This window comes from Rhineura floridana, chromosome 1, assembly GCF_030035675.1.
Source record: "Rhineura floridana isolate rRhiFlo1 chromosome 1, rRhiFlo1.hap2, whole genome shotgun sequence".
Classification (NCBI taxonomy): Eukaryota; Metazoa; Chordata; class Lepidosauria; order Squamata; family Rhineuridae; genus Rhineura; species Rhineura floridana.
The window spans coordinates 18,953,202-18,968,492 of NC_084480.1; the positions used below are offsets into that span (position 1 = coordinate 18,953,202).

Sequence of the window (15,291 nt, forward strand, 5' to 3'; positions counted from 1 at the left end):
CCACAGAGCTACATCCCTCCCCTTGAACTATAGTTTGCAGCTAAGCTGGGCATTAAGAAAAGCCAAATTATGCAATCTGGGGGCGGGGGGGGGGAACCAACGGACCATCATTTTATTCAACTACATACAGGAAAACAATTGGTATGTGTTAGAAACCCCAATCTCTGAACAGTGAGAAGTTTCAAGGGTTCCAATTCATGCCCCAAGGTTGGTTTCCTTTGAATTCAAGTTTTCATTAACACAGGCTGAGCATAAGATGGGAATTCACAGCATTAATACTCCAACAGATGCCCTAGGTTTCTAAGGGGCTCCTCAGTGCCACAGAAGGAAATAATGCAGGCACAGAGTCCTGCCTGATAAGGGATCACGTGGTCCTTAAGGTATCCTGGACCCAAGTTGTTAAGGGCATTGTAAATGAATACAAGAATCTTGAACCTGCCCTGGTATCATATGGGCAGCCAGTGCAAGTTTTTAAGCACCATTATTCTATGTTGGTGGACATCTGTCCCTACCAACAGTCTAGCCACAGCATTTTGCACCAGCTGGAGCTTCTGGAGTAGGCTCAAGGGTAGCAAGTTGCTCAAGCAGGAAATGGGAGTCCAACTTCAGGGTCTCTGGATGAAACAGATTCTCTAGACCCATTCCAGTTCAGCTTTGGCTTTGGCACTGAAACTGCCTTGGTAGCCCTGACAGATTTCTGCCAGGACAGAGACAGAGGGAGTGTGACTCTGTTAACTCTTCTTCCCCTTTTGGCAGTTTTTGATATCACTGACTATGGTATTGTTGAGTTGGGGAGGCATGGTGATAGGATGGTTCTTCTTTTACCTACATGATCAGATCCAGAACGTGGCACTGAAGGGTATGTGTGTTCTGCTTGATCCCATTGCACTTCTCTCTCTCTCTCTCTCTCTCTCAGTCTCTCTCCTTCCACACACATCTCAAGGCAATGTACAAAATGCAATAAAAACAACTAACACCACCCCCTCAGTTTAAAAGAAAACAGAAAATAGCAGCATATAAAAAATAGCAAGTAGACACCCATGGCAGAGACCTATTCATCCAGCTGGGAAGTCTTGTCAGAACGAAATTGTCTTCAGTCGTTTCTGGAAAGTGCAGATAGTGGGCACCTGTCGTCTCTTGAAAGGAATGCTGTTCCACAGAGCACTTGTGTTATGGGACCCCACTGAATTCTCTCATGTTCTCCATGCTTTCTGACATCTATATGAACTGGCTGGAAAGGTGATGAACTGGGGCCTAGACTTGGTAATGGGCTGGGTGAGGGCTAATCAACTGGGGGCAATGGTTCTCAGATCCAGGGAACTGGTGTTCAGCCTGTTCTGGTCAGGGTTGCACTCCCCATAAGATGACAGATTCACAATTTGGGGGTACTCTTAGATCTAGCAATATAACTAGGTGGCTTCGGTGGCATAGGGTGCCCTTTTCCAGCTGTGGCCATTTCTGAATAGTTCAGCCCACCATAAATGAAACTAGAAATTTCCCAGGTGCACTACTGCAATGTATTTATATGTGGGGTTATTATTGGATGACTTCAACCAGCACAGAATACACCTGCCAGAATTTTGACTGGCACAACTTCAATTTATACTTTTTTTAAAAAAACACCACTTAATTCATCCTCTATTCACTTCTAAGTCCAATTCAAGGTGCGTTTAAAGTTCTTATGACTCAAATACTCAAAAGTATGCCTATTCCCATACGAAGCTGCCCATGTGTCTGCTAAGGCCCTTCTCAATGTACCTCTTCTTATCAAAGGTACATTATTCAGCTCCAAGGAAGAGGACTAGTAGTGGTGCCCTGGCTAGGGAACACCCTCCAAGGTGAGGTTTTGCCTGGTACCAAGGCTATAATGTTTTTGGTGCTGTGTAGGCCAACACATTTTTAATTACCCAGGAAGCCTGTTAGGTAGAAACCTCATCCCAGTCTGCGGCTGTATTGGAATTGCTTTTTAAGATGTTTTCAAAGGTTTTATTTTTTTAAAAAAAATATGTTTTTAAAGATGCATTTTAGTGTTTTTGTTTGCCGCCCTGGGTTCCCACTGGGAGGAAGGGTGGGATATAAATTTAATAAATAAATAATTTTAATCACTGCAAACCTCTGCCTGCTTTTAGGATTTTATCTGCTGGTTTGTTGCTGCTGTTACTGTATGGCTATTACATTGTACTTTGCCTTGACATGTAAATTGGATGGAAGGCAGTATTAAAAATGTTTGAATAAAATAATAATGAAGTTGAAACCAGAGGCTTTCTCATTCCTCTGTGTGTATGTGAGAGAGTCATCACCCATCTTGGGGGGATGCTGGCAAAAATATTTCTTATGGAGATGCGACTGCTGATTCTTAGCAACTTTTTAAGATTTAGGGAATTGGCTCAGTTAACTAACAGTAATGATGAGCCAAGTACAGTCACTGAGTTACCTTTTAGTTTCTTTTCGAAATTGCCTGTCTGTCTTTACCTATCGCTTTGTGTAAACCAATAAAATACCTTTCATGGTTTAAATGTTCTAGACTGTTATAATACTGTACTAATGTGCAGGTGTTATTTAGCGGTTGAGTTGATAAATTAAGGGTTCCCTGAAGCATGAGTTTAAAATCACAACCCTTGCCTATTAACCCAGAGCAAAGAGGGAAGGGGTGAATGTTTTGGGAAACTCTACATTGCCTTCTGAGTTTCCACAGGCATAATATGAGCCCAGTCAGTGTCAGGCTAATTTGAATAAATTCCATTCCGAGAAGGTTAGGGCAGTTGGTATTTTGAACAGCTTTGAACTTACAAGATGGCCATTGAGCAGCCTGTGAACTGAGGCGATACCTGGCTAGATATACTGAGAAGGAGAAGCCATTCTAAGGTGAATTCTCTGTGAGAGAAGAAGCAAACATTTGAATTGTGCTGCTGCTTATTCAATTTATTTACTTCAGGCTAATTCTTGATTTCCCTCATTTTCTCATACTGTAGTTAACTGAACTGCTCTACCACAGGGATGGGGAATCTGAGCACCCTCCGCATGTTGTTGGACTACAACTCCCATCAGTCCCAGACAGCATGGACAGTGGTGAGGGGCGATGGGAATTGTAGTCCAACAATATATAAAGTGTCATGGGTCTCCATTCTGGACCATCAAAATGCTAGAAATCCACCTACATCAGAAGTTGTGCCCCCCCCCCGCAATGTTGACCACAAGTGCAGTGATTTACTTTTCCACACAGGAGTGGACCATGAGTAGGCAGTGTGGTGCTGTAGGAAAGGCCTGGGTGAAGAGGTCCCTTCTGACACCAGTGTTACCTCTCCCTGATGAGGGGATTGCTCCCTTCAGGCAGCAGTTGTCCAAGGCCTTGGGCAGAGGGCTTCTTAAGTCCTGCTTACTGGGACCTGTTCAGTGGAAATACTTGGAACTGAACCAGGGACCTTCTGCTGTATCTACCACAGAGTTATTCCCCCCACTAAATGCTTAAAAGCAGCCCACTCAGCCAAAGGGCCTGTGTAAAGCCAAATCCAATTATATTGGATTTAACTAAGTTTATGTATGTGCTGTTCTTGTTTTCAACAGTGTACAAACATACATTTCAAAAAATGTGCTTTTATACATCAGCTTGTTTTAACTTTTTAATACTTGTAACTGTTTTGTATATGTTTTTATCATATTGTAAATATCTTTTTATTTATTTATTAACTTTATATCCTGCCTTCCTCTCAGAAGAAGCCCAGGGCGGCAGACAAAAATCCTAAAAACACTCTAAAACATTTTAAAAACAAAACACATTTGAAAACATATTAAAACAAAACAGCTTTCAAAACATCTTAAAAAGCAATTCTAAAACAGACACAGACTGGGATAAGGTCTCTACTTAAAAGGCTTGCTGAAAAAGGAGGGTCTTCAGTAGGAGCCAAAAAGATAACAGAGATGGCGCCTGTCTAATATTTAAGCAGAGGGAATTCCAGATTCCAATTTGGGCTATCTCATAGAAGTGATTCATAAATGAAATAAATCATCATCATCATCATCAAAATGGCAGTCCCATTGTTAATGTATAAATACAAAAACATACATAGAACATAAGTAAAGCCTTTTAAAAAATCAAGCTGGTTTAAATATGAAGACAATATTAAGGCAAATCAACATTATTAATATTGATAATATTGCCACTTGGCCATACTCCAGAGAAAAGTGCGATCTCCATATGAATTAATCTCCACTCAAAGCATTCTTTATTATTATAATTATTAGCCCATCGTTCAGATAGTTGTGTTTTGTGTGTGTTACTGAGAGAGAGCAGCCTACAGCAGTTGTGTTATTATACCCATTTTGGGAAGGGGCAGGGGAAAGAGAGATTAGCCTGTGACAACTCTGCAGCATATTCCGGTATGCCTTTTTGTGTGATTGTGTGAAGTTGACTGTAGCAATAATGCTTATGGAAGGGTTAATTAACCCTTTCCCTGAAGGTTTATTTTTGCAATACCAATCACACCAGCGCCAGAACTCCCTGCCACTGGGACAGCAGTTGATAAGTGGGACGTTGATTGCAAAAATCACTTCAAAGAAAGGTGTTAACCATCCTCTCCTTAAATGTCATTGCTACAATCAACTTCCTCGCTCCCTGTGACTGCATTTCCCTAAAGAAGCCAACACATGTAATTTGAGCCTCAGGCTTATTAAAAAGTCCTTTCAAATACTGCAGGGGAAGTTATTATAACCCATCCCACTTTCTGTCAGCAACTTACTGGTTTGGATTTCCGAGAATATGGCGGGGACACAGGTTGCAGCAACGATCCATTTACTTAAATTGCCCTCCCTTCCAGCTGAATCAAACACTAAATTGCATCCAGAAGCCTTGTGCTCAGTTTACCTGCATGCAAGCATGTTGCACTTTTGTCCCAAGCAAAGAATAAAAGGCACCTTCTAAGTTCACCCAGAAACTGGGTAATTTTAATAAGTCTATTGCTGGTCCAGGCCTTTCTCTAATCTAGAACACACAGAAAGCAGGGCATCCCACAGCATTCTTTGGGAGACAGATAGAGAGATGTATGCCCCCTGCTGGCACTTCCTGTGCACCCACAAGAGGAGTCAAAAGAGTGAGGCTGTGGGAGGGAGGTGTTATGAAGCGTGTAGTTTGCACACAAAACTGCAGTTCTTCCATGCATCCTGCAGTGGTGGGTGGTGTCCATTAGCAATGGTAGGGCAGAAGACAGAGAGGACAAACAGTAAGTGAGGCCAGAGCCAATGGACAGGTGGAGCCCCCTAGGGCTAATTTTGTGCCCATCCTCCTCCCTGCTGAGTTCTACAAGGACAACGCTGGACTAAGGAGGAGGAAGTTGAGAGTCAGGGCCACCCCTATCTGGATCAGTTGCATTCAGAAGGCAGGCAGGTGGTGGATGGCTGAGGGCAGACCGAGGCTGGTGGGGCAGTGCCCCACTTGCCCAAGTGGGCCCTGACACTCTGTTTAGGATCTAGAATTTGGTCCTCCCACCGTTAAGAAGGACAACAAAGGTAAATTAAAAGTAAATGTTACTGTATCAGTAGGGAAGTAGCGTAGTTATTAAGAAACATGTGAACAGATGCTAGTTGACACAGATTTTCATAAGCAGCACCCTAACAATCAACTAGTTTAAAAAAGTTTAACACTTATTAAAGAGTTAAAACCAATCATGTAAGCGGGAGTTTGTTTTTTAAAAAAAAAAAAACACTAGTCAGGAAAAGTGTGTGGTGTATAGGAGGTAGGGATGGGTGGGAATTTTGACTCAGTTTGCATTTCAAGCAGAATTTAGCAAATTCGCAATTTCCGAAACAATATGAGACCCGAAACACAACCATCCATCAAAATTCGCATTTATTAGAATTTTGGGATGCAGTTCACCAACTAAACAACATTTACAAAAATGCATATATTAGGGGGGAAATTTAACCAGCTACAAATTGCCTCCTGGAATGTTGCAGGCTGGATCTCAAAATTAGATTGTCCTGATTGTGTAGAATTTTTGAGATCACTAGACGTGATATGTATCCAAGAAACCTGGAGTTCCAACAGCATAGTCTTACAGGGGTTTTCAACCCTAGAAGTATTTGCCAAATGGGAATCAAACAGGGGCAGGTCTAAAGCTGGTCTAGCAATTTTGGTCTCCTCTAGATTAGCTGTAAAAATCAAGAAACTTAACTTTTGTGATAATATTGCAATAGCAGCTCTGTTAGTACTTAATAATATATCCATTCTAATAATAAATGTATACATCCCTCCATCCACGCTTAAGAACAAAACAGCATCTATTTGGCAACAACTGGAAAATTATATTATAAGTCTGGAACAAAAATATCCAAAAGCATATTTCTTAATCATGGGAGACCTAAATGCAAGAATAGGCCCAAACAATGACATCATGACTTTATCCCCCTTATGGGTAGACACTGATACCGATGATCTATGAGTAGTGAAAAATTGATTATTAGAATTTCATTTAATAGTATGATGTGTGACTAACATTCTGTACGTTTCAGGCTGATATCTGGAAAAAACAAGACTGCTGGGCTATTTAAGATGCCATGTTAACTAATACAGACTGCAACAGTAGAAAAGCTTAATTTATGCCAGAAGCTCTGCAAATTACTAGCAGGTGGATCACAGTGCAGGGGAAGACACTTCAGCTTTGGAGTGAAAGTTAAAGAAATGCTGATAAATAATTGTGTTTTAAATTGTTTTTTAAAAAGATGTATTTTAAATTGCATTTGTTTTAGTTACTGTAAACCACCCAGAGAGCTTCGGCTATGGGGCGGTATACAAGTATAATAAATAAATAAATAAATAAATAAATAAATCTAATACCACGTTATAGCAGAAATTCCAAAGACCAAAAGATTAATTACACCGGGATATGTCTGATCCAATTATCAACTCGATTAAACCTGGAGATTCTCAATGGCCATGAGGGTGTAGATAATCTTGCGGAGTACACCTTCATCTCTGGGCGAGGTAGCAGTGTAATAGATTATGTGCTGTCATCCCCTATTTTGCTCCCATATATTACCAACTTTATGGTGGAGGACAGGGTAGAGAGCGACCATCTCCCTCTACTGTTTAATCTTACTCTAAATGCTGAGCATACTACCCAGGAATTCTCCCCAAGGAGAAATTTAACATCTTCCCCCTTCTACAAAAGAGCCCTCTGGAATCCTAGCACTATTTCCAAGTTTGAAAGATTTCTAACATCCCCATTGGCTCTCACACTCAGGAACCAAATAATAAACTCAAACAAATATCTGAAACTTTAGCAGATTTCTCTTCCTTGTGTCTAGATCTAAAAAAATCCTTGAAGGTACCAAAATGTCCGGGCACCCTAAAACCCTCAAATCACCCAAAATGGTTTGATAAAGAATGCAAGGATGCCAAACAATCTTTAAGAAATATATACCACATCTACAGAGAAGCAGAAGTAAACACCCTTCCGCCTGAGTATTACATAGCGAAAAGGAATTATAAAAAGGTAATCGCTTATAAAAAAAAGTAGGCACAACAAAAAAGCTGGAATGCACTAATAAACGCTTCCTTAAATAATAACTCTAAGGCATTCTGGGCCTTAGTCACTAATGTCTTAGGATCAAATGTTTATTCGCACTGTAATATCTCCCCCGAAATTTGGGAGCACCATTTTTCTATTCAGTTTTCAAATTACAAGGATAAGCCTTATAATTCTTCGCCCATAGTGAGCCTTGATTCCATACCTGACTGGCCCCCAGTTGAGCAAGAAGAGATAGAAACTCTGATTAAAAATCTTAAAAGAGGAAAAGCCCCAGGAGTTGATGAAATTCTTCCCGAAATGCTAATAAATAATATCCATTGGTGGGCACCTCTTCTTACATCTCTTTTCACACAAATTAATATGACTGGAAAAATTCCTTCAATCTGGCCAGAAGCTGTGATTATACCAATATTCAAAAAAGGAGACAGAGGCAACCCCGTAAACTATAGACCCATCAGCCTCCTCTCTGTTGTGGGTAAGGTATATGCAAGCCACCTAAATGTCAGACTTCAAACCTGGCTAGAAGAGGAACATATCTTAGGCAATGAGCAAGCAGGCTTTTGCAAAAAAAGATCTACAATCGATCACTGGCTAATATTAAAATTCTTGGCAGAAAAATATATGAGTGACACAAAAAGAGGCTTATATGTCGCTTATATGGATCTTAAAATGGCCTTCGATACAGTACCCAGAGACCTTTTATGGGCAAAATTGAATATGACCTCAATAGACAAGTGATTGCTTCTTCTGATAAGACAACTCTATCAGTGTACCTCGATGAGAGTAAGATATGGAACAAATGGAAATTTAACCAGTTCTATTCCTGTAAATATAGGGGTACGCCAAGGCTGCGTTTTGGTGCCCTCCTTATTTAATCTTTTCCTTAATGATTTAAATGATAAATGCCACAAAGAAAATCTACACTCGCCTAATATTGCAGGAGTGTGCTGCCCCCTGCTGCTCTATGCTGATGACACGGTTCTGATGTCCTTTTCAGAAATCGGTCTCAAACGCCTCCTCCGAATTTTTATATCCTACTGTGAAAAAAAATTCCTCATTATCAACTATAATAAATCCAAACTAATGGTCTTCTGAAAAAAAAGATTGCAAATATCATGGAAAATAAAAGAGAAAGTGTTTGAACAGGTTAATAAATATAAATATTTAGGTATAACATTTTGCTCTACACTTTCATGGAATCATCATATTCGGGTCGCACTGCAAGCTGCACATAATATTACCAGAGCAACCATTAGATTTTTCTTTACCAAAGGTGGCAGTTTCATTCCTGCAGCTTTAAAAATCTGCCGCAACTATTATATGGCATCCCAATTTGGATTATAGATTTTAATAAAAAAATAGAACCAGTGCTCTCAGGGTTCCTTCGGTCCATTTTCATTCTCCCAAAATGTGCCTCTCCAGCTGGCCTTTGATTAGAGGCAGGAATTTCATCAATCGAATGCACAGCTTGGATCCAGGCTTTCACCTTTTGGCTCAAGACAGCCTATTCTGAACCTCCTTCAGGATTCTCACACCTAATTTGGAAAGACCCTTTTGTCAGCTCTTGGACAAAGTCCTTTAGCGAAAAACTAAATTATCTGGGTTTATCCCTTGAAATTCTATCATCATGGGACTTTGCCCTGGCTAAATCAGTAATAATTCAACGAATTTAAGATTTAGACTACCAGTATTTAATCTCCAAGGCACAAACATCGTGCTCTCCACTTCATTTTAAATTGAACTTTTGCTTCCCGTCCCCAGCAAAATATTTGGAAGAGCTAACTTTTACACACTATAGATTCTTGTTCTCTCGAGCAAGATTTAATTGTTTACCATCTGCTCTTCTAACAGGTCGCTATCAAGGTATTCCCGTAGAAAGCCGTCACTGCATATGTAATCTGAATATACCAGAAACTCTAGAACACGTTTTACTAAACTGTGAGATATACAATAATCTAAGACCCAAATTTATTTTACCTTTTATTTCTAGTCTTTCAGATAGTTCTCCAGAAAGAATAGTTTATTTTCTTCTATCTGATACAGACAAAATTTTAACAGAATCAGTTGCTAAATTTCTTTTTGTAGCTCAATCACTACAGAAAGACCAAGTTCACAATATGTATTGCTGATTTCATTAATTATTTTAATTTTTATTTACAACAAGCCAAGAAATGAAGGTGTCCATATATATGTAAATCTTTGCAGCTTGGCCTATCTGTATTTTCATTCTACGGTATTGTTTATATCCCTGTAATTATTTTAAATGAACATAATTATATATTCACGGTAAATTTGTTTACAAACTGTTTGGGTCTATGACCGTAATAAAGTTGTATGTATGTATATTAGGGGAAAGTGTGCATAAAAATGAATACATGAGTGAAAATAACATGCAAAAAGGCATGAAATGATAAGAAATGGCTTGCAAAAATGTGTATCTTTGTCAAAACTGCATACAAAAATGGGTTTATTTGGAGAAATTCACACTAAAATGGTAGAGAATTTTCATAATGATTTTTTTTTAAAAAAATTGCACATCGCTGTAGAAATGTAGAGAACTGAATTTAACATTGGAGAAATGGAGAAAACAGAAACAGACAGATCTTTCCATCACTAGTGGGCGGATGAGGGTGTCGGCCTGCAGCAATAAAGAGAAATTATTCTCAAACATCAGCTTTAAAGGTCCAGCATGCTGCAAAGAAACTACAGATATGTAGTTGGGGAAAGATTGGGAAAGTAGAGAAGATGGACAAAATTTAGTGATTTTTATAAATGAGGGTGGTTTTAATAAATGAGACATTCTTCTTCTATTATGCCAGATCATATACATAAAATAGCCTTTCTGAAATATTATTATCATTATCATCATTATCTTCTGGTCAAACCTTTTTTCTACTTCTTCAGGTTTATATAAAACTTTAAGCCAGATTTAGCGGCCAGCTGCTCAGACTAAGTCACCATCTCAATAGATGTGGCTCTAGACACACATGCACGCATGCCCTTGCCTATCAACCAAGGTGGGAGAGTAGCAGTCTCCTTCCGTGATGTGTGGCAGTGACCATTCGCTCACTCCACCTATGTGTCTCTCCTGTGTTTTGCAGCTGCGCGCGCTGCACATGCAGGGCTACAATTAACTAAGATGGTGGCCGAGGTTTTCCTAAGGGGCTGAAGCCTCCGCTGCCACCTTGGTTGATGGCACTCATACATTCTACATGCACGCATCCCTGCCATCAACCAAGATGGCGGCAGGGGCATCAGCACCTTAGGGAAACCTTGGCTGCCATCTTGGTTAAGGGCAGCCCTATGTACATAACGTGTGCAGCTGGAAAAGACAGGAGAGACAGGTAGGTGTTGTGAGCAAACGGGTGGGCAGCTCGGAATCTCCCACCCTGCAATCCATGGCAGCTATCCTGCCACAAATCATGGAAGGCGAGCATTACTGTCCCACCCTATTGAGGGGGCCCTTGCCCAGGGCCCGACCTGGCCATCCTTTGGAGTCGGCTCTGGTGACTGTTACAGAATGGCATCTGTGTAAATGAATACACTCAGAGCAGATTTAGAGCAGTTTTTATAGGGTTTTGTGTTTCTGCATTTGGAAAAGTATGCTGCAGATCTGAACGAGTGCTTATGTGGCCCTTAAAAAAATAGGGAGGGAGGGGGCAGAACTATCTTGTTTCCTCAGAGCAGGACCAACCATTTCAGCCATTGTTTGAAGTTGTCTGTCAGTAGTTCATTTCAATCAGGTTTGTGGTCAGTGGTCATTTGTTGTTGTTTTTTTGGGGGGGAGAAACTAGCTTCTGCTTCTACTCTCTTCCTCTGAACAGAAGATTGCACCCCTGATTCCTCGATCGGTCTTTGTCCAGGCAAATGTATTGAACATGCGTTTCCTTCTGTTGGATCAGAGCGTGTATGTGCTGCCCTCCCCAGCACGCAAATGATTTTTTTAAAAAAAGGCTTCCTCTATGTAGCCCAAGGATGGGGAACCTGTGGGCCCCCAGATATTGCTGGACTACAACTCCCATCATTCCTGGCTATTGACCATGTTGGCTGAGGCTGATGGGACCTGGAGTCCAACATCTTGGAGGGCTGCAGGTTTCCCTTGCCTGATGTAGCCCTTTGGAAAAAATAAAATGATGCAAGATTCTATTCTTATCCTCACCCGCCACAATACCTCACCATTTTGAGAAAATTTGCAACACAGTTCTAGCATGCTTACCCAGAAGTATTCTGTAGTAAATGCATACAGGGTTGAAACTTTGGTAAGTCTTGAAAACCATTTTTCTTTGGACAGGGAGCCCTTGTTCTTTTTAGCACTAGAGCAAATATCCAGTATTTTGTTTTAAAAGAAACAAATAGGCATTTCTTGCTTCAGCAAGAATTTAAACCCTTTATCCTTTTTTTTCCTACTCTCAGTGGCAACTTGGCGCTGCCTGAAAATATGACAGGAGTATGACTGTAACAAGACGACATTGCAGACCCTGGCACTAGGACCTCACAGACACCTTTTTGAAATGCTAGCTGATAGCATGTCAGTGGTACAGAGACAGAGCAGCTCTTGCTGTTACACAAGAGGAAGGGCAGCAGCAGCAGCCGCAGCAGCTACAGCAGCAGGAGCATCCTTTGCCTCTTGAAAGGTATCTCTTTATCTCCTTGTCATCTTCAGCATCCTTAACCTTCTAAATGCTTTATTAGTGCCTAATGGAGTTAGATGCATTGCCAGGGGCTGCATTTCCCCCCCTCTCATACCTGTGTTTTCTTGTGTACACAGAGCAGACAGAAGCAACAGTGCTGTAAAGAAATGGGCTAGTTATTTTCCTGCTGGCAGAATCCAGAGGGATAATTTCACACCCAAAAGTGTAAGTAGATTTTACATGATATGAAGATTTTGCACCTTCATCTTTTGCAAAAACAAAACAAACACAAAACACATTCCTTCTTTCTAGAAACCTGCCAGCCCTCTTGGGAGCCAGTTTATTAAATAAGATGTGGAGAAACATACAAAAAAGCCCTTGAGAAGTCCAGTGGGGCATGTTCCCTTTGCTTGCCTCTGTGTGATTATGATTTTCTAGTTGGTAATATAATATCCTTTTTCTGTCTGTTCTCCTGAAGGTAGGGCAAGAGATAAAGTAACTGGAGCAGGAATGACTTGGGTTAAAACCAGGAAGAAGCTAGCAAGTGTGGAAAACCCACATACTTGAATTTAGTCCAGTTTAGTTCCATTGTCTTCAGTGAAATGAAATTATGTTTTAGTCAAAGTACTTTGACATAGCTGGGCTGTGGCCTAGATTCCAAGGGAGTAAAGGGGCCCAATTTTTATTTTAAAAAACAAACACGCGAAAGGTGATTTTATGTCATGCCACGCCACCACAGACCTTTTTTTAAAAAAACTGTAGTGCAGTAGAAAAGTATCCAATCCACATGTCAGGCTAGCTCACATGAAAATATAGGAACAGCTACTATGAGGAGCAATGCACTCCCGAACATTACATGCATGGGCCTGCATGTTGAGTGACAAGAAGCATTGCTCAAAATTCCACAGTCCCTCAAAATGCCACTCTCTTGCAAGAAGAGGTGCACCACAGTCCTAAGCATGCTGAATTAGAAGTAAATCTTATTCAGTTCGGTGGGTCTTCTTCCTGTATCCAGAATTGCTACCTTTCTGTTCAGTGCATCACACCTTACAGGTGTGGTTCAGTTACAAGTGGCTACCTTTTCAGCAAGAAAGAGGAACAAGCTAGATGTTTGGCAGCAGACCTAAATCAATGGATCTGTGCTACTAGGGGATGGTGTAATTTCGACCAGACGTAACAAGAGGAGCTTTCTCCACCATTGTTCCCTGCTGTCCACCTTTTCCCTGGCATTTTTCCTTGTGATGCAGCAAGAACTCTGGTCGGAGGAAAAGCAGTTGAGTAGAGGTAACTGAAGGGGAAATATAAGGGTTAAAAAGGGGAGGTGTTAAGTACCATCCTCCCACCCACTGACTGTAAATTGCACCTCTTTACTGCTTTGCAGCTGTTTGGTGGTGAAGTGGGTTACCAGCCTTGGTCTGCTGCCATCGTCTAGATCAGAGATAGGGAACATGTGGTGCTCCACATATTGTTGGACTCCAACTCCCATCACCCTTGACCACTGGCCATGCCGGCTAGAGCTGTTGGGAGTTGGGATCCAACAGCATTTATTTATTTATTATTCATTAATTACATTTATACCCCACCTTTCTTTTCATAAGACAACTGGTATAGCATAGTGGAGAGGAGAGCCTGGCTGAGAGTCCAGAGTCTGTGAGTCAAATCCCTGCTCGTGTCCTCTGGGTGTCAAGGGCCAGCTAAAGATCACCCCCACAGGGAGTGGCTCAGGGGTTATGTGCCCTGCCACCTGTGCAGCCGTGGGCAAGCTGCATAGTCCCAAGGAGCCCAGTTGCCCCCCAGCTGGCAGTTGAGGACAAGGAAGGGACTGGCTTGTGCAACTGTGGCAAGCTGAGCAGGCCCTAGCCAGCTGGGGAGGACTAGCCTCAGAGGGAGGCAATGGTAAACCCCCTCTGAATACCGCTTACCATGAACACCCAATTCATAGGGTCGCCATAAGTCGGGATCGACTTGAAGGCAGTCCATTTCCTTTTTCTTTTCAGAATAGAAACCCAAGATGGCTTACATATGGTTCCCAAACAGTCTCCCATCCAGGCACTGACCAGGCACTTAGCTTCAGCAGGGTGCTGGCCTCATGTGCCTTCAGACCATAGCATGTGGAGGACCACAGCTTCCCAGCTCTTGATCTAGTTCAACCCAGAGTAGAAGGCTTATGACGGTCTCTTCCGATTACCATGGTCATTTTAATGGGAACTTATTTGCAGGGGGGGGGGACCTTGGCAAAGCTGTTGTTTGGCCAAGGTTGAAGGACTGTTTGTGATCATTGATAACATCAGATGAGACAGGTGGCCTTTGTTTTTCCATCCTTTAATTCACACAGAGGAGAAACTTTTGATTTGAGACTCCTATTTTTCCCATCTATTGTTATGCACCAAAACAAAATCTTGATTTTCTTGTGACAATAAAATGGCCTGGTGTTTATATTGCATTCATTTTGGCTGTTTAAAGTTTGTGGCAACTAGTATGACTAGGCACCATGTCTCTTTATTAATCTTGCCTAAATAGACATAGTTAATGAAAAGGGGTGCACTCCTGATCCAGCTAAAAAAATATCAAAGACAAGCGTGCCACTGATTTAAAAATGATAAATATTGCACCCAAGACATGTTAACAAACATGCAGGTGCTGGGTGTTGTTTGATATAAAGCTCCTATAATATAAGCATGTGGACATGATGTTTCCTGTTTGCTACTGAGTTTATTTGCACAAGCATTTAAAATCAAGAATACTCCATCTTATAATTGTTTGGGGAACATTTTTGGTTTTCTGTTTTCTTTTTATGTAATTTTAATATTGTTCTTTTTTAAATGATACATGCTGTTTAAAATGGTTTGGATATTGTTCTCATCCTAATTTGAATGTACAAATTGGTGAAAACCACAAGTAGAGAATGGTTTGACATGGAGAAACATTTCCTTGTCCCTGGACACCCCATCACATTGCTTTGAGGTTGTTTTGTGGTAGGGACATCCTATGGTCCTGCTAAGCCAGTAGCCACTAGGTTAGTGCCATCTTTACGTGGTTGTGATTCTGTGCTCAACCAGCAGCAGAGTCAACAGCACAAAAATAGCTGCAGAATGAAAAGCTAGCAGTATAGCAACAGTAACATGCACTCCCACAGC

General features: G+C 41.1%; 1 protein-coding gene across 1 annotated transcript in view; it reads left to right on the forward strand.

Annotated features, from left to right (window-relative positions):
- The first annotated feature begins 12,302 nt into the window (after window positions 1-12,302).
- The window catches only part of RAB27B (RAB27B, member RAS oncogene family), a 188,071-nt gene continuing 185,082 nt past the window's right edge, over window positions 12,303-15,291 (forward strand). The window contains exon 1 of the mRNA XM_061614823.1: window positions 12,303-12,379. The gene's annotated coding sequence lies outside the window, so the exon portion shown is untranslated. The remainder of the gene's footprint in view (window positions 12,380-15,291) is intronic.